Here is a 22,580-nt window from a genome sequence, read left to right on the forward strand (position 1 = left end):
CCTTCTGTTCTCACTGTCCCCCCCCCATCCCCTGCTATCCTCCTCTCTTCCACAGAGAGCCCTGGCCATGTCCAGTCCAAGCTCCTTTTTTCTGTCTCTGATCTGCACTCTCCCAGATGTCTCTGGCTGCCCTGTTCCTGTATCCACAGTGAACCTCCCCTTAGCCATACCAGAGTGGTCCTATCTAGCGCATCATCATTCAGGGTAAACTGAATCCATGTTCCTGGGTCATGGTCACTTACTTGACTCAGAGAAAATTATCTTTCATCCCCTTTGAAGCAAGAGCTATATTTTGTGCCAACAACTATATGTGTATAATGCACATAAGAGATTAATATGAAATAAAATGTTAATGTCATTGATAAATGTCTTTATATTGATTGCTTGTTGCACGATAATGCAGTGACTGTAAGCACAATGTGTTACTCAAATTTCACTCATTTCTTTTGACAATTATTTTACAAAATATGATTATTAGAGAATTTGAACTTAGAAATGTGCTCTGTATTTTATCTCCTTAAGGCAGTGTTGGTGCCTTTCTTTTGCTTAATCTTTTTTTTAAAAAAAAACATTTGGCTTTTCATACAAGAAAGTCATGTTTCTCTCTAGTGTCTTTTCATCATGAAGGAAAGGAGCCAGGAACATTAGTGATATAACTGCTGCCACCAGGAGGCCCCTCTGCTTCAGTAGGTGACCCTGGAATCTGTTGCAGAGCCCTGTTCTTGAGGTTTTTGACTGGTGACTTTCTCCTCGGGTGTCAGCTAGCAGGCAGTGTCTGCACGGCCTAGCTCAGTGCTGCGGGTACGTAGCATTAAGGTTGGTTTAAGGCAACGTTGAGAGCCCTGTGCTGTGCTTGCTCCCTGGGTAGATAATCAAGGTGGGGGCAGAGCCTTCTCAGCCTCCCTCACCTCCAATTGAAGAATAGGAAGGATGGTTCTGAGGAACTCCTGGGAAGTGTGGGGGAACCCCTGCTCTCTAAAGTCTCTTAAGAAATAGACTTCACAGAAAATCAATTGTTACCTCTTCAGGACCTTTCTTTAAGCTCTATTGTATTGTACGCTTATTTTTTCTTAGAGAAGAGCAAAGCAGTGTGTGGGAAAATATATATCCTTCCTGTAGTATCCTTGAAGCAAGTTTGTAAACCCCTAGTAAGCACCCTGTAGGTCAGCAAATCCGGGGAGAGTGGGTGGCAGCAGAACCCTTCCTTCCGCAGCTCAGTGATGTGAGTTCAGGCAAAGTGAAAATGGATGTAAAGAAACAGCTTGGTGGAGAGGCACAAAGCGCATGTCTGGGGGGTGAAGTCCCAGGCCCTTTCCAAGCTCGTGTTTTCAGGGCTCCAGACTTCTGTTCCCCAGGAGAGTCAAGACAGAGCTTCCTCTGCCAGACCCCGGATTTACCTGTCTGTGCTATCTGCCTCTTCCCATATTCCTTAACTGTGAGTCAGAAGCTTTACATGCAGCCTGTAATTTTATCCCAGAATGCTACATGGTTAAGAACATGGATTCTGGAATCACACAAAACCTGTACTGATCTAACCTGTTTTAATTTACGGTTTCTATTGCTATGAAAAAACACCATGACCAAAAACAAGTTGGGGAGGACAGGGCTTGTTTCCATATGCATAGTCCATAGTCAGGAAGGAACTCACAGAAGTCAGGACAGGAATTAGGAGGCAGGAGCTGATGCAGAGGCCATGGAGGGGTGCTGCTTACTGGATTATTCCACATGGCGCAGAGCACAGCAAGAATTTGAGACAGCCACCAGGGACCTTTCTTCTCTCCAGCTGCACACCTGCGGTCCTCTAGGATCTCCCGTAGACAGAAAGAAGATGTGCAGACCTCCTTGTGCAACTCTGGCTTTACCTTAGCAGATTATCATCCCATCTGAGGCCTCTCTGGAGCCACCACTTATCCCACTTACCAAGAAGAAAGAAATGGGGATTCTTAGCAACCTTTTGAGATGTAACTCTTGTCTATGCAAAAAAACAAACAACAAAGCAAAGCAAAACAAACAACAACAGCAAGGAAACCAACACACAGCACACAGCTCTTACCTTAAGGGAATAAAGGAAACCAACACACAACAGGCAGCTCTTACCTTTAAGGTAATAAAGGACAGCTTATTCTGGAGCCATTGGGAGTGGTCATGGCCAGGGACATAGATTAGGGTTAGGGTTATAGATATAGGAGCAGTTTCATGAAGTTTCATAGTTTTACAAAACAATGATCAAAAGCAACTTGGGAAGGGAAAGATTTATTTCATTTTACAGTTTGTAATTCACTATCTATGGAAGCCAGAACAGGAACTCAAGGCGGAAACCTGGGGGCAAGAACTGAAGCAGAGGCCATGGAAGAGTTCTGCTTGCTGGAAGAGTTCTCGTTCCTCGTGGCTATGGCACCTTCCCAAGGGTGGCATCACCCACAGTGGGCTGGGCCCTCCCACGCTAGTCACTAATCAAGAAAATGCCCTACCCACTTGCCTATGGGCCTATCTAATGGAGACATTTTCTTTCTTTCCGGTTGATCCTGGCTTGACACATCAAGTTGACAAAAAAAAATAAAAAATCTGACGAGGACAATATAAGCAACTGCATCAGTGATCAGTGTGGGGCTCCTGGTGAAATGTTAATTCACTGAAGGGATAGAAGGGACAGCTATGCTACTCCTTCCTTTCCTTCTCTCTTTTTGTTTTGTTTTGTTTTGTTTTGTTTTGTTTCATCAAGACTGAGTTTCTCTGTGTAGACCTGGCTATCCTGAAACTCACTCTGTGGACCAGGCTGGCCTGGCATTCTCACTGTCTTTTAAACATGAGTGTATTCTGACTTTCATTGTCAAGTGAAAAACACCTGAGTGTATTCTGGTTTCCACTGTTTCAGTTTTTGAGGTGTGTTTTCCTGTCCTGTGATTGACAGGCCCATTTGGAATAACTCTTATGGGAGGGGGCAATAGTATGTACCTATGATACTATGGACTTTCAAAGGTTGAAGATGTCACGTTTCCACTCAGAGACAGAGATACAGCTCAGATCTTACTCTTTGCCCCACAGGCATGTAGGAGGCTAAAGAATGGCTGCTCTTCCAGAGGACCAAGGTTCAGTTCCCAGCGCCCACTTGTGACTCACATATCTGAAGCATATAAAGCATCTAAACAAAATTTACAAGACTATGATATTGAGCCAGGTATGGCAACACACACCTTTAATCCCAGCACTAGGAAGGCAGAAGCAGGCAGACCTCTGTGAACTTGAGGCCAGCCTGGTCTACAGAGTACCTGGTCTACAGACCATATAGTGAGACCTAGTCTCAAATATATCTTTTAGTTTTTTTAAGCTACAGTTTTTTTTAAAAAAAAAATTCTAATAAGGAAAAAATCTAAGATGGAACTGGTTCACTGTTAAATTATTCTAGACATTTTAAAATAAATGTTTACTTTTAATTTGTGTGTGTATGCATGCATGCGTGCTTGTATGTGTGTGTGAGAGTGTGTGAGATATGTACTTGTGAGAGAGTGCATTTATACATTCAGAAGAGTGAGCACAAGTGTTCACATGTGTGTAGAGGCTAGATAGCAATATTTTATTTGATTCTACAGCCTAACTACTGATTCCCCTTCTTTCTTTCCTGCCAGTCCTCCCCCTACCTCTCCTCTGCCTTCCTCTGTTATCTGAAGTTTCTGTCCCACCCGGTCCTACAGCCTTAAGTCCCAAAGAAATCACACAGAGGTCTACATTATTTATAAAGTGGTTAGCCTAGTAGTTCAGGCTTCTTATTAACTCTTAAAAATTATATTAGCCCATAATTCTTGTCTATGTTAGCCACGTGACTTGGTACCTTTTTTAGCGAGGCAGTCACATCTTGTTTCCTCGGTGGCTAGGTCATGACTGCAGACTGAGCTTCCCTCTTCCCAAGATTCTCATTGCCATGCCTCTACTTCTTGCCTGGATACTGGCCAATCAGCATTTTATTAAAAATAACACAAGTAACAGGATAAAAGACCATTGTCCCATAGCACTCCTCCATTTCTATTCAGAGAAGGACAGGCTTCCCATGGATATCCGTGAACATGGTGTATCAAGTTGAAGGCTGGACGAGGCAATCCAGTATGAGGAAAAGCTGTAAAAGAGTCAGAGAGCCCCTGCTCCCACTGTTAGGAATCTAAGAGAGGACCAAGCTGCACAACTGTTGAGTATATGCAGAATGCCTACATCAGTCCCGTGCAGGCTCCCAGTTGTCTGTTGAGTCTCTGTGAGCCCCTGGGAGACCAGGTTAGTCTATCCTCTGGGTTTTCTTGTGGTGTCCCTTTGGCTCCTACAATCCTTCTTCCCCCTCTTCTTCAGGATTCCCCAAGCTCCACCTAATGTTTGGCTGTGGGTCTCTGCTTCTGTTTCCATCAGTTGTTGGACGAAGCCTCTCTGATGACAATTGGGCTAAACACCTAGGTTTGAAGGAAAATAGCCCCAAAGGGAGTCTGTTGTATTGAAATGTCTATTAACTCCATTGCTTCTCTGTTAGCTTCTGTCTGGGTGACTTGTCCAAGGGAGAGAGAGAGGTGTTGAGGTTGCCACTGTTATGGTGTGAGGTTCTATGTGTGATTTAAGCTTTAGTAATATTTCTTTCACAAATGTGCATCCTTTTGCATTTGGGACATAGATGAGCAGAACTTAAATGTCATCTTGGTCGACTTTTCCTTTGATAATTATGAAGTCTCCTTCTTATCCCTCTTGATTAATTTTGGTTGCACATGGCTACACCAGTTTGCTGCTTGGATCCATTTGCTTGGAAAACCTTTTTCCAACCCTTTACTCTGAGGCAATATCCATCGCTGATGCTGAGGTGTGTTTCTTGAATGTATCAAAAGGATGAATCCTGTTTTCACATCCATTCTGTTAGCCTGGATCTTTTTACTGGGGGATTAAGTCTATTGACACTGAGGGAAGTTAATGACCAATGATTCTTCCTGTTATCTTGTTGCTGCTGTTGGTGGTGGTGATGGTGGGGTGTGTGTGTGTGTGTGTGTGTGTGTGTGTGTGTTATGTGTTTCCCTTCTTTTGATTTTGCTGGTGTGAGATTATTTCCTTTGTTTTCATGGGTGTTGTTAACCTACCAAGGATGGAGTTTTCCTTCTAGCACCTTCTATAGGGCTGGATTTGTAGACAGATACTGATTAAATTTGACTTTATGGTAGAATATTTTATTCTCTCTATCTATGGTAATTGAATGTTAGCCCAGTAGTTTGAGCTGGCATCTGTAGTCTCTTAGAGTCTGTAAGACATCCAGGCCCTTCTGACTTTTAGAGTCTCCATTAAGAATATTGGGTGGGGCTGGAGAGATGGCTCAAAGGTTAAGAGCACTGGCTGCTCTTCTAGAGGTCCTGAGTTCAATTTCCAGTAACCACATGGTGGCTCACAACCATCTGTAGTGAGGTCTGGTGCCCTCTTCTGGCCTGCAGCATACAAGCAGGTAGAACACTGTATACATAATTAATAAATAAATCTTTAAGAAAAGATGGTTGGGTATAATTCTAATAATTATACATTTGTAAGTTACTTGGCCTTTTATCTTGCAACTTTTAATGTTCTTTCTTTATTCTGTATGCTTAATATTTAGATTATTATGTTGGGGGGACTTTCTTTGCTAGTCTAATCCATTTGGTGTTCTGTAAGCTTTCTGTACACTTATAGGCATCTCCATCTTTTGGTTAAGAAAGTTTTCTTCTATGATTTTGTTGAAGGTATTTTCTGGGTCTTTAACTGGGTTTCTTCTTGTACTCTTACTATTCTTAGGTTTGGTCTTTTCATAGTGCCTGGATTTCCTGGATGTTTTGTGTCAGGAACTTTTTTAATTTAACATTTTCTTTGACATATGTATCAATAGACCAATGCTGATGTCTTTCTTTTGTTGTTAAGACTCTGTTGAACAGCCGGAAGAATCCTGAACAAAAGCACAAATGATGCCAGCACACATTACCTGATTTCAAATTAGGACAGAACTGGGAAAACAAATGCAGGGTTTTGTAGGAACACATACATATGTGTCAGAAATAAGCCATGTAATCATAGCCATCTGATTCTTAATAAAGGTGCCAAAAATATATGTGTTAGGGAAAAGATATTCTTAAAGAGATAATTCTGAGAAAGTTAAGTATCTGCGCTTTGAAGGGTAATACTAGAGACTCATCTCTCCCTCTGCAGAAACACTAACTCAAGATGGACAAAACACTGATTCAAGAACCCATGGTATCGTCGATAGAATATCTTCCTAGCCATTCATCTAACACATCCATCCTGTAAAGAACTAAAATAGGGCAGGACATTGCGGCACACTCTCATCCAGCACTTGTGCTTTATTTCAGGGAGCTGGTGACCTGTGATTAATTCCCACCTTCCTCCTCATCTCCAGCCAGGAAGGGTTGGAAGCAAAGTCCAGCCCGCGCCTCTGGTCAGTAGCTGCCTCATTCCTGAGACTATGCTTTGAGGGTTTCCTTACTCAATATTCCAGTCGTTCTTGCTGCTGTGAATACACCAAGGCTGCTAAACTCTGTGTTCCTCCTGAAGCAGAGCTTACTTCTAGATTAGAGGTTAATGCAGAACAGTGGAAAACGGCAGAGTTGCTTACAATTGTACATAAAGAGACTTCTAGATTGTGAAGTCCACGTGTGCTCTAATAAGACTGTAAAAGTCCATCTGCCTGTAGTGATATTTTATTTGTATTTTAATAAATAAAGCTTGCCTGAAGATCAGAAGGCAAAACAGACACACTAGCCAGTCACACAGGCCAGGCAGAGGTGGCACACACCTTTAATCCTAGCAACCACGTTAGTTAGCCACTGAGGGCAGGCAGTGAAGATGCATGCCTGATGACACAGACAGGAACTCCCTCCCCTTTCGATCTGAAATCACAGAGGTAGGAGCTCTCTAGTGGCTTGGGTGCTTTGCCTTTCTGATCTTTAGGTCTCTGAGTTTTCTATTGTTCGTGCTGTTCCTCATCAGATCATGTGTAGGCTGAGCACCCAGGCTTCTTAGATGTTCTCTGTGTCTCAGTCTGCTAGCGTTACTCATGTACCCTGGGAGAACTAAACTGTACTGGAGGGTATATAAGGATTAGTGAAAGGAAACGGATCAGGAGAACATTCGAGACACAGAAGGAGCTGGCATTTGGGAAGCAGCAAGTCTTACTGAAGGAAATGCTTTTTCAAGTATCAGTCAGTGTCATAAAGTGGAGGAAGTTAGGAAGATACCCAGAGCAGAGAAGCCACGTGGGAAAGCGGGTGATCCGGAAGACAGCGTTACCAGCTCAGAGCAGAGGAGCCACGCAGGAAAGCGGTGATCCAGAAGACAGTGTTTCTAACCCAGGGCACAGGTGCTGCTTTCATTATATCCTCTCCAAACTCACTCTGTGGGCTCTGGATTAGTTCTAAAATGGACCTAAATCATCCATTAATTAGCAGCAATGACGGGAAAAATAACATAAATATTCTACTTGAATTATCAGACTCAAAACAGCGGAAACCACAACACCGATCCCAAATCCAACCCCAGGTCACCTGAAGGGCATTTTTTTTTAAAAAAGAATAGTTGTTGTCATTTATCAAGAACTTAATTGTAGAACAATTCCACTTATTAAACATAGAGGTTCATTTATTGTTTTTAACAACTCTATACTCTTTAGGGATATAGCGTTTTCCATAGTTTTAAATATTTACTTATTTTTATGTCCATGGGTGTTTTTCCTGCACATATATCCATGTACCATGTGTATGCCTGATGCCCATCAGGGCCAGAATACATCAGATCCCCTGAGACTGTAGTTATTAGCTGTTGTGAGCTGCCATATGAGTGCTGGGAATTAAACCAGCCAGTGTTCTTAACTGCTGAACCATCTCTTCCATATTTGAAGACAGAAAAGTGAAACTCCCAGGATTAGGCACCCAGGTAGACAAAGCCAAGCAGGGACCACACCCAGCTTTCTTTCTTATTCCAGCGCCCAAATGTCGGTCTCCTTTTCCGTTGAGGTCCAATGGCCACCAGGCCAAAGGAACAGAAGTAACTAGCAGGGCTTTGTATGGCCTGTAACGTGGCGGAAACAGTTTTACCAGAGGAAGCTTCAGTGGGACAGCTAGGCTCTCCTCCAGAGTCGGAGATGGGAAGGGCAGCTGGGCTCACCTAACTGCCTGGCAGCCTGCTCCTATCACAAAGCTGCTAGCACAAGCCTGTTATCATGGTGGCTGAAGGGGGAGAGCTTTGTAGAGAACTGTGCCAAAGGTCACACCTAAGATAAGTCAGGCAGCCAGGCTTAGAGACAGCCTCCAAACAAGGTCAGGCAGAGAGTGGGAAGCCCCCAAGATAGGTAGGGAGTCCTCCATCTCCGGCCAAGCTCAGAGAGAGCTGCCTGGACATGGGAGACTGCAACCTTTAACCTGCAGGGCCACCCAACATCCAGGCTCTGAACTTCTTGATTTTCTGTCTCCCATGATCTGCAAAGCCCACAGCCTGTGGCTCTGAAGCTGGGAAGGGCCTGAAAAGAGCCCTCCTTTTCCCGGAACAGGATGGGAGCTTTCACCCTAGAAATCCATCTCTTTCTTTGAGCCTCTCTAAGATCTGATCAAGTTGTGGAGAATTAACCCAGCACCACTGGCCACAAATTCTTAACTTTGTGACTGTATCACTGTATAAAACCCCATCCCCGTGCCCACCCCTGCATGTTTGCTCTTGTCATATAAGTTTAGGTAGTGCACCAGGTAGACCGGGAGGAGAAAATGCAATGGTGGCATCTGTTAGGCATTGTGCTGAGGACTTCGCCTGCATTTTCTCTATCTACCCTAATAAGACTGCAAGATAAATATTTCAAATTTCCTGTCATAATCAGAAAACGTAAAGAGGTTCAGTGCTTCCCTAAGAGCATTTGGGGGTACTGACATAGCCTTAGGTTTAAATTGAGGGCAAGAGATAGGCATAGCTAAACAGTCATGGTCAAGGTATGGTCCATTAGAATATCAGCGTGCAGGTTCTAGGCTGTTTCAACAGATGTTTGAGAAGTTGTTAGGCTGTGTGAAATCTCTTCCCAGGAGACGAATTCTTTCTTTGGTACTAAACTCTAACCTTTCTCTTCTCCAAACATGATCTTCCTGGGGAAATTTCAGTTCCTTGGGGATAATTGTGTTAATCACCTAATATCGAAGGGGAGGGGCACAAGTATCTCTCCTTAGAATATCTTTCCCTGTTACAGAAGAGAGGAACTGGAGATTCAGATTAACTCCAAATCTTTAGAATTTCCTGGATTGTTATTCAATCCATGATGGCCCCCATTTATGCTAATGAGATGATTCCTAGTGTATCCTGAGAATTTATGCTAATGACATCACTCACATTGTGTCTGGACAATGCCAGAAAGAGGAGTTGGGACACTCAGTTGTGTTCTATCATCCCAGGTCCTGGGGATTGGAGGCAGCCAGAGGGTGAGTTCAACCATATGAGAACTTATTCAATTATTGGGATAATGAAGATGGAGTAAAAGCCTTCACTTTGGTGACTGGGTGAGGTCAAGGGTTGGCAGTGCTCCATACATAGATTTGGTGACTGGGTGAGGTCAAGGGTTGGCAGTGCTCCATACATAGATTTGGTGATGGGTGAGGTCAAGGGTTGGCAGTGCTCCATACACAGATTGCTGCATGTGTATGCCAGAGGTGATGTGTTCTGGAAGCTGCAGAGCTTTCTGTTTGAGTCCTCTAGTCCCAAATTCTGGGCTGCACTCTTCCTTCAAATGTCAGATTTGTGTCCTTTTGCCATAATAAGCTGTAATCATAAATACTATACTGCCCGAGTCCTGTGAGCCATTTAAACAGTGTAGTAAACGTAAGGGGGTCTGGAAAAGCCTTAAATATGAACAGCTGCCTGAAACGAGGATGACCTTGGGAGCCCCCAAACTTATACCTGGTCTCAGAAGTCTGGGCAGACAGGACAGTCTTTTAACCTCGTTTGGATGAACTCATGTATAACATAATATACATAAGGCCACACAACAAATGGATGTTGTAACTGACATTTAATCCTTGGTATCTCAGTGACAGCCTGTCCTGGAAAGAGCTTGAGTTTATTCTTCATGGGAGCCTACCCGAGATGACCACTCAGACACAATATTAGAAGTCTTTACTCTGGCTGGCTGGGGCTAAACTCAGGTAGGTGATCAGGACCAGAGTGTAGCACAGAGTGTCCTGAGCAGAGAGGTTTTAAAGGCAAAAGTCTTGTTCTGGCATCTCACTCAGCAGCTGCAGAGGAAGTTTGTATAAGCCATTTGATGGAAGCCATGATAAGCAGTTCGCTGGAGGGGGCTCTGCACCAGTGGGGGGGGGACATCTGACCTTGGGCTCCTAGAATAGAGCTGGGTGATTTTCAATGGGATTCTCCTCCATCAAGGAGATTAAGTTCTAGCTAAATCTAAAATGGCCTCAGCACGAATACAAGATGGAGGAACCTCTGCTCTGTCCTGCCCTGTCCGTTATGACCACATACTCCTGGAACATAACTCTGCAACTTGGTAATCCCCGCTTTTCTTGTTTATACATATAGAGCAGAGGTTTCTTTCTCATGGGTGAGTTTGTCCCATAGGAAACATTTATATATGTCTAGAAGCACATTCTGTGGTTGCAATCTAAAGGACAGAGAGCAAGGATACTAGACATCCTATAGTGCATAGGACAGTCTTCCTTCCTCACCAGACTGTTGCTCATGCTATTGGCGACCCTCCAGATGGAAGACCTTGTTGCTGAAGACATCATGTATTTGAGCCACAAAATGCAGAAATATGAAGCTGATACTGACCTGGAAACTCCATGCCTACTGATTAACTTTGAAGGTGCTAGAAAGTTTCATGCAGGAGAAAGGTCATCACAGGCCTTACCGGCTGCAGTCATGACTGGTCTGGCATACCGTGCCCAATGGCTCAGTAGTAACTAACCCCTTTTCTGGTTGAATTTCAGTCCCCTCTACAAGATAAAGCCTCATACTTGGCAATCTTGCTGAGCCAAGAACCTGCAGCTACACAGATCATAGACCATTTGGGAGAACACGCTGCTATTCTTCTAAATGGATATTAAACCTAACCCTAACGATTTGTCAACATCTCATAGATCAGGCACCTCTAAATCCTTATCAGAGACGCTTCTATTTGCAATATATGGTGATTACTACAAAGACCCACATCTGTCCTCCGCTCTGTCTCCCAAGGCTCAGGGTCACTGTGGAAGGGAGCAGAAAGGCAGGGAAAGCCAGAGACAGTGACTGAACAAGGAAACAGTGTCCTCCAAACATGCACGTCAGCTGCACATTTGAAGTCGCAGTGATAGACACATGCACAAGCCCTGTACAAGCTCAAGCCGGACCACATCCGCCATGTAGAGAGGAGGTGGACATGGTATCCAATCCTTAGCAATTGGTAGCTAGTGGCGGTTGGAAAGACAGATTTAAGAATTTTGGCCCTAGGGTTGGTGAGATGGTTTAGTTAATCTCGGTAGGAGCCATCTACGCAGGGGACGTAAACTCCCAGGGGAGGGAGCTATGGGGCACACCCTCGGCACTCTACCAGCGCTGGTGCTCAGACCCAGAGGAAGGTTTAGCCCTTTCCTTCTGAGCCTCAGCCTGGGGCGGGGCAGAGAAGGGAAGGGAGGAGCAGGGCAGAGCGGAGAAGGGCGATGCAGGGCGGGGTGGGGCAGAGAAGGGCGGGGCTGGGCGGGGCAGTACAGGGAGGCCTTGCCATTTCCTTCTGAGCCTCAGCCTGGGGCGGGGCAGAGAAGGGAAGGGAGGAGCAGGGCAGAGCAGAGAAGGGCGATGCAGGACGGGGTGGGGCAGGGCGGGGCAGGGTGGGCGGAGTGGGGCGGAGCAAAGTGGGGCAGAGCGGGGTGGGGCAGGGCGGGGCAGGGCAGGGCGGGGCAGGGCAGGGCGGAGAAGGGCGATGCAGGGAGGGGCAGGACAGGGAGGCCTTGCCATTTCCTTCTGAGCCTTGCCCTAGGGGGGGGCGGGGTGGGGCAGAGCGGGGTGGGGCAGGGCGGGGCAGGGCAGGGCGGGGCAGGGCAGGGCGGAGAAGGGCGATGCAGGGAGGGGCAGGACAGGGAGGCCTTGCCATTTCCTTCTGAGCCTCTCCCTAGGGAGGGGCGGGGTGGGGCAGAGAAGAGTGGGGCTGGGCGGGGCGGGGCAGAAAGGCTTTGCCATTTTCAGGTCTGAGGTTAGGGTCCTTGACAGGTGCTTGGTGGGGGGCAGGGAGTGGGCATGTTCAGTTTAGGTAGATGCTAACTAGAAGAGCTGACTATGTCAGGAAGCCCACATCCTTTCTAGCTGGACTTTTCCTTTTTTCTGCTGTCCCCACTCCCTTGATTGTGATTCTGGATAAATGACCTGCAGCCAAGACTGTATCTGAGACTTCATTTTCAGGAAACAAATTAGGACAGATATAAATACACATTTCACAGAGGGAAAAGGAACAATGAACAAGCCTAGGAGAGAGGCTCATCTTTAGAGTGTAATTTTGTTTGAGATAGCGCAGGTTGGCCTTGGACATGCTCTGACCCTGTGTCTCCTGAGTGCCTGTTGTTGGGGTTGTGATGGTTAATCTTTGTTATCAGCTTGGATACATCTAGAATCAACTAAAACCCCCAAAGCTGAGACTCCAGCTAGGCTGGGACTGCTGAGACATCCAGTCTCATGGACTGAACTTCAGATTCTTGGTCTTTCCGTTGTTAGATGGCTGCTGTGGGGCTACCTGAACTACAGCCTATAAGCCAATCTAATAAATCCTACCGGGGCTGGAGAGATGGCTCAGAGGTTAAGAGCATTGCCTGCTCTTCCAAAGGTCCTGAGTTCAATTCCCAGCAACCACATGGTGGCTCACAACCATCTGTAATGAGGTCTGGTGCCCTCTTCTGGCCTACAGACATACACACAGACAGAATATTGTATACATAATAAATAAATAAATCTTACCGGCTCTGACCCTTCCGTGAACCAGGACTAAAACACAGGCATACTCCAAATACCAGCTTCAGTGGTATTAGGGACTGAAGCCGGGGCTTCCCATACACTGGGGGAGCACTCTCCCAACTAGTGCTGCCGTTCTAGAAGGCATCACAGAGCCCCATGGGCTGACATCTAAGCACAGCCAGGCCTCGGGGCGGGGTGGTCTTCGCTCACTCTCAGCACCCAGCCCACCTGATGGTCGCCAAACTGCTCCTCAGAGCTTCTGGTGTTTGCCCTGCTCTCCACTGTCCTGCGGTGTCTGGATTTTTCTCCTCCAATACTTTCCTTTCCTACCTCACATTCAGTTGGCAACCTCACTTACTGAGGCTGCGAGAGCAAGCAAACCTTTCCATGGCCGCGGTCATCAGCGAAGCTCGCATCTGCGCATTCCGGCAGCTTCCACGCCTGCCCTCCCTCTCCCGCCCCCAGGCTCCTAGTTACCCTTGCTTTGTTCCTCTCTCCCGTGTAGTGGTGTCACCAACACTAACATGAATTGTGATCCTTACGGAAAGTGGCCGGGGAGAACAAAGAGGAAAGACAATTGTCTTCTTTTGTACTTCTCTTTCTAAAGCCCTTCACAGCAAACTCCTCCACAGAATCGTTTATGGTCTGTCATCTTGTCGGACCCATCAGCATTGGCTGACGTCATTGCTGGTTTCTTCCTTCTTGAAGCCCTTAGAAAGCTCCTGCGTCTCTTGCTCCAGTCTTCCCATATGGCTCCCAGTCTTCATTCTGGTGCTTACTCAACCTTTCCGGAAGTTTCATGTTGTTTTGCCTGAGGCCCCAGCATCTCTACCGTATATCATCCACCACGGCTACCCACTTGCAACAGGGCCACCGTCAAGGCTTCCTATCTGGATGCTCCCTCTTCTCATTCTCCCAGAAGCTTCTCTCTCCTCGGCCACTGGAGGGATCATTAAAACCATGGCAAGTTCTAGAACTAACTGTCTAGTGTTTTCCCTCAGAGCTTGGCATATTCATACCTGGAGTGTTCCTTTGTAGATAACCACATGGCCACTGTGGCTCCGGCACGCCTCTGTCCAATCTTCACTCCATTTTCAGACAGGCCCTTGCTGACCCCTCCCCAGCTAGGCAGCACCCACAGCCTTCTCTGCCTTCTTAGCTTGACTTATTTTCTTCTTTACTTTATATATAGCCTTATTAATTTACAGTCTACTCTCGTCCCTTACTAAAACAGAAGGAGCTGTATCTATTTTTGATGATACTGTTTTCCCATCCTCATCATATTTAGCATAGACTAGGTGTTGGGTTAATCTATGCCAAATAAAGGAAAGAACAGGTGTACAGATGGAAAACTAAGCAGAAAAGAATTCTTCCTAGAGTTTTTCATGACAACAAAGAGCTTGCAGCAACATTAGCGTCTTCGGTGAGGGACTGGAGAAATAAAATGCTTCATCCAAATATTAGAAGAAATAAGCCAATTTAATGTGTCCAACTATCGAAAGGGAAGAATGTCAAAGTAAAATAGAAAATTAATAAGATACTGTGAGAGATTACACAAGGCACTTCCACAGTCCATCCACTACCACCTGAGTTCAATTGAATACTTAAATTTGTAAAACAAAGTGAGATAAACCCATTGTAACATGAGGGCCTGCTTGTTGGGGTTTCTGTCCTGCCCAGTTCCCACAGTCATTAGGTCCCAAAGAAAATCACACAGAGGTTTACATTAGTTATAAACTGATTGGTCCATTAGCTCAGGCTTCTTGTTAACTCTTATAACTTATATTAGCCTGCTATTCTTGTATATGTTAGCCACGTGGCTCACTACCTTTTTCGGCAGAGCAGGTCACATCTTGCTTCTTCCATGTCTGGATGGGACTCAGGCTTCCTCTTTCCCAGAATTCCCCTGTTCTCCTTGACCTGCCTCTACTTCCTGTCTGGTTGTCCCACCTATACTTCCTGCCTGGCTACTGGCCAATCAGCATTTATTTAAAACATAATTGACAGAATGTAGAATTGTCCCACACCAACCTGTGAGGAAAATGGGTTGCTTCTTACTTAACTGGGAACTGTAGGATGAGATTCCTTCAAGTTGCAAGTGAGAGAGCCAGGGCTCATCAAAGTCGGTGACTCGTGTCCTCTGAAGGAAGCAAAGAATAAAAAACCAAACTTCTCCCAAAAAGGTTGAAGCAATAGAAAGAGGGGTAAGCTAGAAAAGCAAAACCTCCGATATGATGCAGAGGGCAGAGTGTCTTAGACAACCTATGAAGTTAAGACTTAGCCCCAAAGTCGGGCGGTGGTGGCGCACGCCTTTAATCCCAGCACTAGGGAGGCAGAGGCAGGCGGATCTCTGTGAGTTTGAGGCCAGCCTGGTCTACAAAGGGAGTTCCAGGACAGGCTCCAAAGCCACAGAGAAACCCTGTCTCGAAACCGCCCCCCCCAAAAAAGACTTAGCCCCGACATCAATAGTGTTAGCAATTCTGATGTTCCTTTACCCAAAATAACTTCCCTGAGTGCCCACATGTCCTGTTCACATCTCACAGGAAGCTGGTACCATAGGTTTCAATATTACCCTGGTTCTACCAGTGAAAGAAATAAAACAAGGGAGGATAAGTGGCTTACGAGGTGTCACATGACTGTTTTAGCCACACTGCTATCCAAGTGGAAGCTGATTGGCTGAGGAAGCCTGATTCCAGAATCCCTTCTTTTAATAGTTCACCAGCCATGGTTTCGATCTGAAGATCCCAGGGCAGCATGCCAGGGTAGTAACAGGAGGAGTCAGAGGGTATAAGGGTTGACTGCAGCTGGCACCAGTAGTTCCTGAGGAGGAAACATGGCAATATCTGTGCTGGTGGACAGAGAAATGACCTATCTTTCTGCCAGGGAGAGAGGACATGAGTCTACCGGGGTGAGGTTGGACCCATGGGCTCAAATGGACATACCTATAGCCCTACTGTGCGAGGCATTGGCTGAGTCTGTGGATGCTCTGATGGACTTAGGTTATTCGTGGTGTGTATACTACCACAAAGTAAGTTAAAGAGACCAATCCTAAAGCTAAGGCTCCAGGAGGAGCAGATCCAGGAATGGGACCCCAGGGACTTGAACAGGCCAGGCAAGTGTTCTACCCTGAGTTACACTCTATCCACTGTAGCTGAAGCTCCTTCTATTGAATAAACAAATGGTATACACAAGTCAGTCTTAATATTCATAGCATTAAAGAATTAATTTTGGAAAAAATATTTTTTAGAATCTCTTCAAAACCAAAAAGGTAGAATATTTGTCTTTAAAAAGGGAATTTTAAGTGAATATATATCAACTTTTAATGTTTACTTTTAGTTTATTTATCTAAAAAGCACTTAGGAGAATCAGCAAATTCACGACCATAAAGCAAAACTACTTTGTCCTGTGGTCCTTCATTACACAGAAATGCTAGGTCTGGGCTTGTGAATAAGGAAGTGTTATCTTCAAGTTTTAGGAATGATAATAAATAGACATTTTAACTGAAAGATCAAAGGTGCAAATCAAGAAATTCATTCCCAGAGAGAGGTTACCAAAGATGCAGTCATTTTTATGGATATTTTTGTATTAATATGAATCATACTCTACCTACTGTGGTTATTGAATCCCTTAGATAGCCTTGTATTCATAGAATGCTATTGCAGTGCTAAGAAAATAAATTATATGATACTTATGCAGGCATCTGTTTTCTGTTTGTGGGTTTTTTGTTTTGTTTTACAAGATGAAGTAGGTCCTCCTAGAGTGGAGCACACCCCTCACGGCACCTTGCCTCCCTTGAATATTCCAGAATTGTCCCTTGGCTTTTCTAGTGTCCCTTCCCACCCCGCTGCTGCCCAGCACATTCAGAAAGAGCTCTCTAAAAGTCTCTTTTTGGTCGATTCACCCGCTGGCCTTACTGCTCTGCGCTTGCCCATTGCTCTGTAGCACTGCCCACAAAGCCTGGAAGACCCACGTGCTGCCTCCCACTCATCTTCCTTGCATAGTACTTCCCCATCTCCGCACTGGGCCACAGCAAGCAGGGAAGTCATTGCACGTGCATTGTCTTCTCCCAGAAACAGAACGGCTACCGCCATCCCTCCTCCTGATAATGGCGTTTCCCTCTCGTCTCCAGCTCAAGGGCCCCCGCCTATGTACGGCACTGTTATTCCAGTAAGTTTGAATGGATACAAAAAGTTCCTTCATTATGCAATGATATTCTAGTGGTGGGTTCACAGTCGTGTGTAAATGTGTAGCACAACTCGGGCTGCTGTGCTAAGAAGGGAGGAGGGAGTGTTACCACGGTGTGAGTGTGAGGGAGGAAAGGGTCACGCACAGGCTGGAGGTAAGAACGATACTTTAGGCAGGTGGGCTGGGAAGTTCTGTCAGCCAAGGGGGCATTTGAGTGCGGCTGGAAGGGAGGAAGAAGTCAAGGGTTTAATGAGGCAAAGCCCAGCAGGCCATGTGAGAAAAAGCCCCCCAAAAGCCCTGGTACAGATTGTTCTTTACAGTTCCACAAGAGCAGATATAAACCAGGGTGAGCAGATCAAGGTGGGGAACTGAGGCCTGAGAGAGGCCGTGGGGAAGGTGAAATGTCCAGTGCGAATAAGAAAAGGACATGAGACGCAAACAAACCCATGTAGGAATTTATTAAAGAAGAGGGATGTGATAACGGACCAAGGAAACTGTGGGGGGGGGGGGGGTAAAGATGGCTCGTCCAGCTTTTAAAAGCTTCACGGGCAACCATAAGCCTTGCACATGTGCACAGGGGTTTTGCATGAGTGCATCAGACGCTGAGGACCAGATGGTGGGTGACCCACGCATGCGCACACAGGGGGTTAGTTGAGTCACGGGTGGAGGTAACCACGCATGTGCGCACGTGGGTCACAGGGGCCCTTTGTTCCCAAGGTCCGCCCACATGTGCCTGCCTTAGGACCCAGAAGTGCAGCCTTATGGGTGGCTGAATAATTATATTCCACCCTGGTCCTAAAATTTTTTTTTCTCCTTAATTTAACTGTGTCCTCTGTTCTGCCAATACCTTAAACAGGTGTAAGAGACACCAGACATTTCCATGCCACAAACACCGGACAGGAACAAAGAGACCAGCTATGCCAGGATGTGGCCAGCACCCAGCCTTCTCTGGTTCCCCCGCCAAAGATGATGCCCACAAATAAGCTGAAAGCTCAGAGCCCCATTTTCCTTCTTCCTGTCCCCTCTCTTGGAGAGGCTGTCTCCCCCTCCCCCTCTTCTCCCATTTTTCCTTCCCCTCCATAATCCACCTAATAAATGTCTAACCTAACTATACTCTGTAAGGTATGTTTATCCATCTCTCTCTTGCCTCTCCCCCACCCCATGGTCTCATGCGCTGTAGGGACCCTGACAGCTTGCAGCAAACCCATCTGCATGGTGTGCAGACCTGTCTACCTCTTGCCCACCCGCCGCCCACATGGCTAGCCACTGGAGACACCCAGGGGACCAGCCACCTTGGTTTGTGGACCTGCAGCTGGTCTCAACCCCGCAGCAAGATGCTAGGACCACGACAAATCCATAACAGGTACCTTCATGGAGGCCAGCAGCAGAGCAAAGCACTTCTGTTGGAGGGAGAAAGAGCATCACAGGTGGATCTGAACAGATGAGAGCCATGGTTCAGTTTCTGAAGAAGGATTTGGGCTGTTCTAAGGTTCACAACCAACCGTGGACTCTGGGAGGCAGCGGGAGTCTGAAGCCCAAATGATAGGGGACAGTGGTAGAGAATTGATAGGATTCTGGACTTGCCTTGAGAGCAGGGCAGCAGTGTCTCTGGATAGGGTCACTGTGTCCCTGCCTCGGATCTCCATGTGCATCTGAAAGTGGTTTTCAGACAAGAAGGAAAGCTGCAGCCATTAAAAGTCTTCCGACCAGATAGTTAGACCGTCCACTGCAGCCACTGAAGGTCTTCCAACCCAGACAGAGGTTAGACCATCTGCTGCAGCCACTGAAGGTCTTCCGACCCAGACAGAGGTTAGACCGTTCAGCTATAGCAATTGAAGGTCTTTTGACCCAGAGAGAGGTTAGACAGTCCAGGACAAGGAGGCTCTGGGCTTCATTCCTGCCTGGAGGGCCCGCCACAGGCTGTAGGAACACACAGAGAAAACAATCATCTTCTGGGGCTGCCCAGGTTACTGAGTGACTGAAAAGGTAGCAGCTGGACCTTGAGCCATATCTGTGTCCTAAGCCAAAGTACAGGCCCAAAGGCTGGACGCTCCATGTTGGGCTCTCCCAAAGGATGAGAGCTTGGCCTGGGGCTGTACTATAAATTCCAATGTAAAGCATGCATCCCACCTCTCTTCCAGCTGCACGATTCGGGTCCTGTTCCCCATTCATGCAGAGGACAGTGATCTGTGTGTCTACTGTTGGGATAACACCTGACCTAATAGTTCATTTAAACAAAACCTTAGATGGTGACAAAGACTTAAATAGTCCCAGATAATTAACAGTTGAAGTGAAAAGGAACTGACTGTCATTAAAGAAAAATTACAGGAGACACATGTGAATAGGGTAAATCCAAATCTTAGTTGTATTTTATTCATATTGCCTTCTAGAATTTCCCCTACAGGAGTTTTAATGGAAAGGGAAGATATTATCTTGGAATGGATCTTTTTACCACATAAACCAAGTAAAAAATTAAAAACGTACATGGAAAAAGTCTCTGAATTAACTATAAAAAGAAAATTGAGACTTTGTTAATTAGTAGGTATAAACCCAGGAGAGATTATAGTGCCTTTTACTACTAATGAAATTAAAGAATTATGGGAAGACAATGACCTTGGCAAAGAGGTTTGGCTAATTTTTTTGGAAAAAAGATTAATAGCAATTATCCCAAAAGTGATAGAATTAACCTTATAAAGAGAACTTCTTGGATCCTTCCCCACATTGTATGGGACATACCAATAGCTAGAATCCATACATTCTATGATGATGCAAATAAATCAGGAAAGGCAGGTTACAAATCAGAAGATTTAAGTAAGGTGGAACAAAGCCCTTATAATTCCACACAAAAGACAGAATTATATGCTATTCTCATGGTACTAAGGGATTTTAAAGAACCTCTTAATATAGTTACTGATTCACAGTATACAGTAAGAGTTGTCTTGTATATTGAAACTGCTGATTTTATACCAGATGATACAGAATTGACTTCATTGTTCATCCAGGTGAAAGACATAATCAGGAATAGGCTCTCTCCCATAACACACATCAGATTCCATATGGGTCTGCCAGGTCCTCTAGCACTAAGTAATGCAGAAATTGATCAATTATTGATTGGAAATATGCTGAAAGCCTCAGAATTTCATAAGAAACATCATGTCAATAGCCAAGGTTTAACAAAAGAATTTTCCATTTCATAGCAACAGACTAAAGAAATTATAAAGAGATGTCCTACTTGTTCTTTCTAAAACCAAACTCTGCTACCTGCTGGGAGTAACCCAAAGGGTACTCAAAGGAATGCAATCTGGCAGATGGATATGTTCTGCTTTGCAGAATTTGGAAAATTAAAATATGTACACAACACTATTGACATTTATTCAGGTTTTCAGTGGGCAACTGCTTTGAACTCAGAAAAGTCTGATTCAGTAATCACACATTTATTAGAAGTTATGGCCATCATGGGTATACCTGCACAAATAAAGATAGATAATAGTCCAGCATAAGTCTCTAGGAAAATAAAACAGCTTTTTGCTTATTATAATATTAGGCATATTACAGCTATACCACACAATCCTACAGGTCAGGCAGTTATAGAAAGATCAAATTGAACTATAAAGGATATGATAAAGAAACAGAAAGGGATGGAAAATACCCCCAGAAATAGTTTACATAATGCTTTATTAGCCATGAATTTTCTTAACACTAATGAGAAGGGTCAACAGCAGCAGAGAGATGATTGATAATAGAGAAGTCGTCCAAATTAAATCATCCAGTGTATTTCAAGGATGGGTGACCTCACAATGGAAGCCAGGATATGTGCTATGTTGGGGAAGGGATTTTGCTCTTGTTTCAACAGTAGAAGGAAAGTTATGAGTACCATCAAAATTTGTTGCAAGGAGAGGGGGCTGCTTTGTTTGTCCCGGCCACCCGGCTAGCTTACACCTGAAATAATCACACAAAAACTGTATTCATTAAAACACTGCTTGGCCCATTAGCTCTAGTTTCTTATTGGATAATTCTTACATTTTAATTTAACCCATTTCTATTCATCTGTGTATCGCCACTGCCAGTGGCTTACCAGGAAAGATTTAGCATGTCTGACTCTGGCAGCTCCATGGTGGCTCTCTGACTCTGCCTTCTTTCTCCCAGCATTCAGTTCTCTTTTGCATGCCTACCTAAGTTCTGCCCTATCAAAAGGCAAAGGCAGTTTCTTTATTCATTAATCAATGAAAGCAACACATAAACAGAAGGACCGCCTACACCAAAAATCAATAAAGATTCAGTTTGAAAAAGAGAAATCTCTTGAAAAAGAGAAATGACAGCTCATCTACAGAGGTGACAACCAATCAGGTGGCAGGGAAACCTCATAAGGGTTGGGGTAGGGTTCTGTTCTTGTCTTTGCAGGAAAATACTAATCTTCAAAAAGTCAAGAGACCCTGGAACTCTAGAAGCCTAAGGAGGAAAAGATAAATATCCAGATGGGATCATCAAGCAAAGAGAATTATCACATGTCATCTGAGGGTAAGAATCTCTGAATATTAATTAGAATAATAGTCATGACTCACTTAAAAATCAAAGCTGGCTTTAGAGTGGGACAATGGTTTTGTCCTTCTCTAAATCCAAGTTTGTTGTTAAAAGAAAAAATCAGAGTTCCTGTCTCATGTCAGGAGCTGTCTGGTATGGGACAGAAAGAAGAAAGAATTTTAGAAAACATTTTACTTTTCTTCATCTCTATTTTTGTCTCTATTGTACTTTTCATTGAAAGCCCCCCCGCCCAGCTTGTTAAACAACTTAGCACCGGTAACACCATTTTGCAAGACTTGTACTGAATATTCAGGGTTTTAACAAAGGGCAGTTTAGAAGCTGCCAAAACGAGATAGAGACACCTGTGGCTGGGCCGGGGGAGGAACGGTGAATACCGAGAAAGACACCCTGTCTGCCCTAGACAAGAGCCAAGGCAGCCCATATCTGAATTCTCGGAAACCAGGGACCTTGTCCTGACTTGAACTCGGCCATATTCAAACTGACCAATGAAAACCCTGTAACTATGCATCTCGCTTCTGTAACCGTGCTTCTGCTCCCTTTACCCTATAAAAACCCACTACCCCAGCCTGACGGCAAGCCAGTCCTCCGAGAGACTTGGACGCCCCAGGTACCTGTGTATCTGAATAAACCTCTTGCTGTTTGCATCCACTGGCCTCACTGTTCCTTGGGAAGGGTCTCCCCAGACTGAAAGACACTCTCTGAGGGTCTTTCATTCATTGAATATATGCCTATATAAATAATGTTTATGTTTTCCACAATTAACAACTAATCTTTGAAGTTTCCAGGAAGAAGATAGGGCCCCACAACAACAACTCTACCTGGCTGATGTGATGTCATTATGCTGATAGTGCTAATTTAAGACCTGTTTTGAGTACCAGCTGCTCAAG

The 22,580-nt window shown here is 45.1% G+C and overlaps 1 pseudogene; it reads right to left on the reverse strand.

Moving 5' to 3' along the window:
* Positions 1–17,057, reverse strand: part of LOC106144467 — a 28,496-nt pseudogene extending 11,439 nt beyond the window's left edge.
* Positions 17,058–22,580: the final 5,523 nt, after the last annotated feature.

The sequence above is a fragment of the Microtus ochrogaster genome, unplaced genomic scaffold (assembly GCF_000317375.1).
Source record: "Microtus ochrogaster isolate Prairie Vole_2 unplaced genomic scaffold, MicOch1.0 UNK137, whole genome shotgun sequence".
In the NCBI taxonomy this organism is placed as follows: Eukaryota; Metazoa; Chordata; class Mammalia; order Rodentia; family Cricetidae; genus Microtus; species Microtus ochrogaster.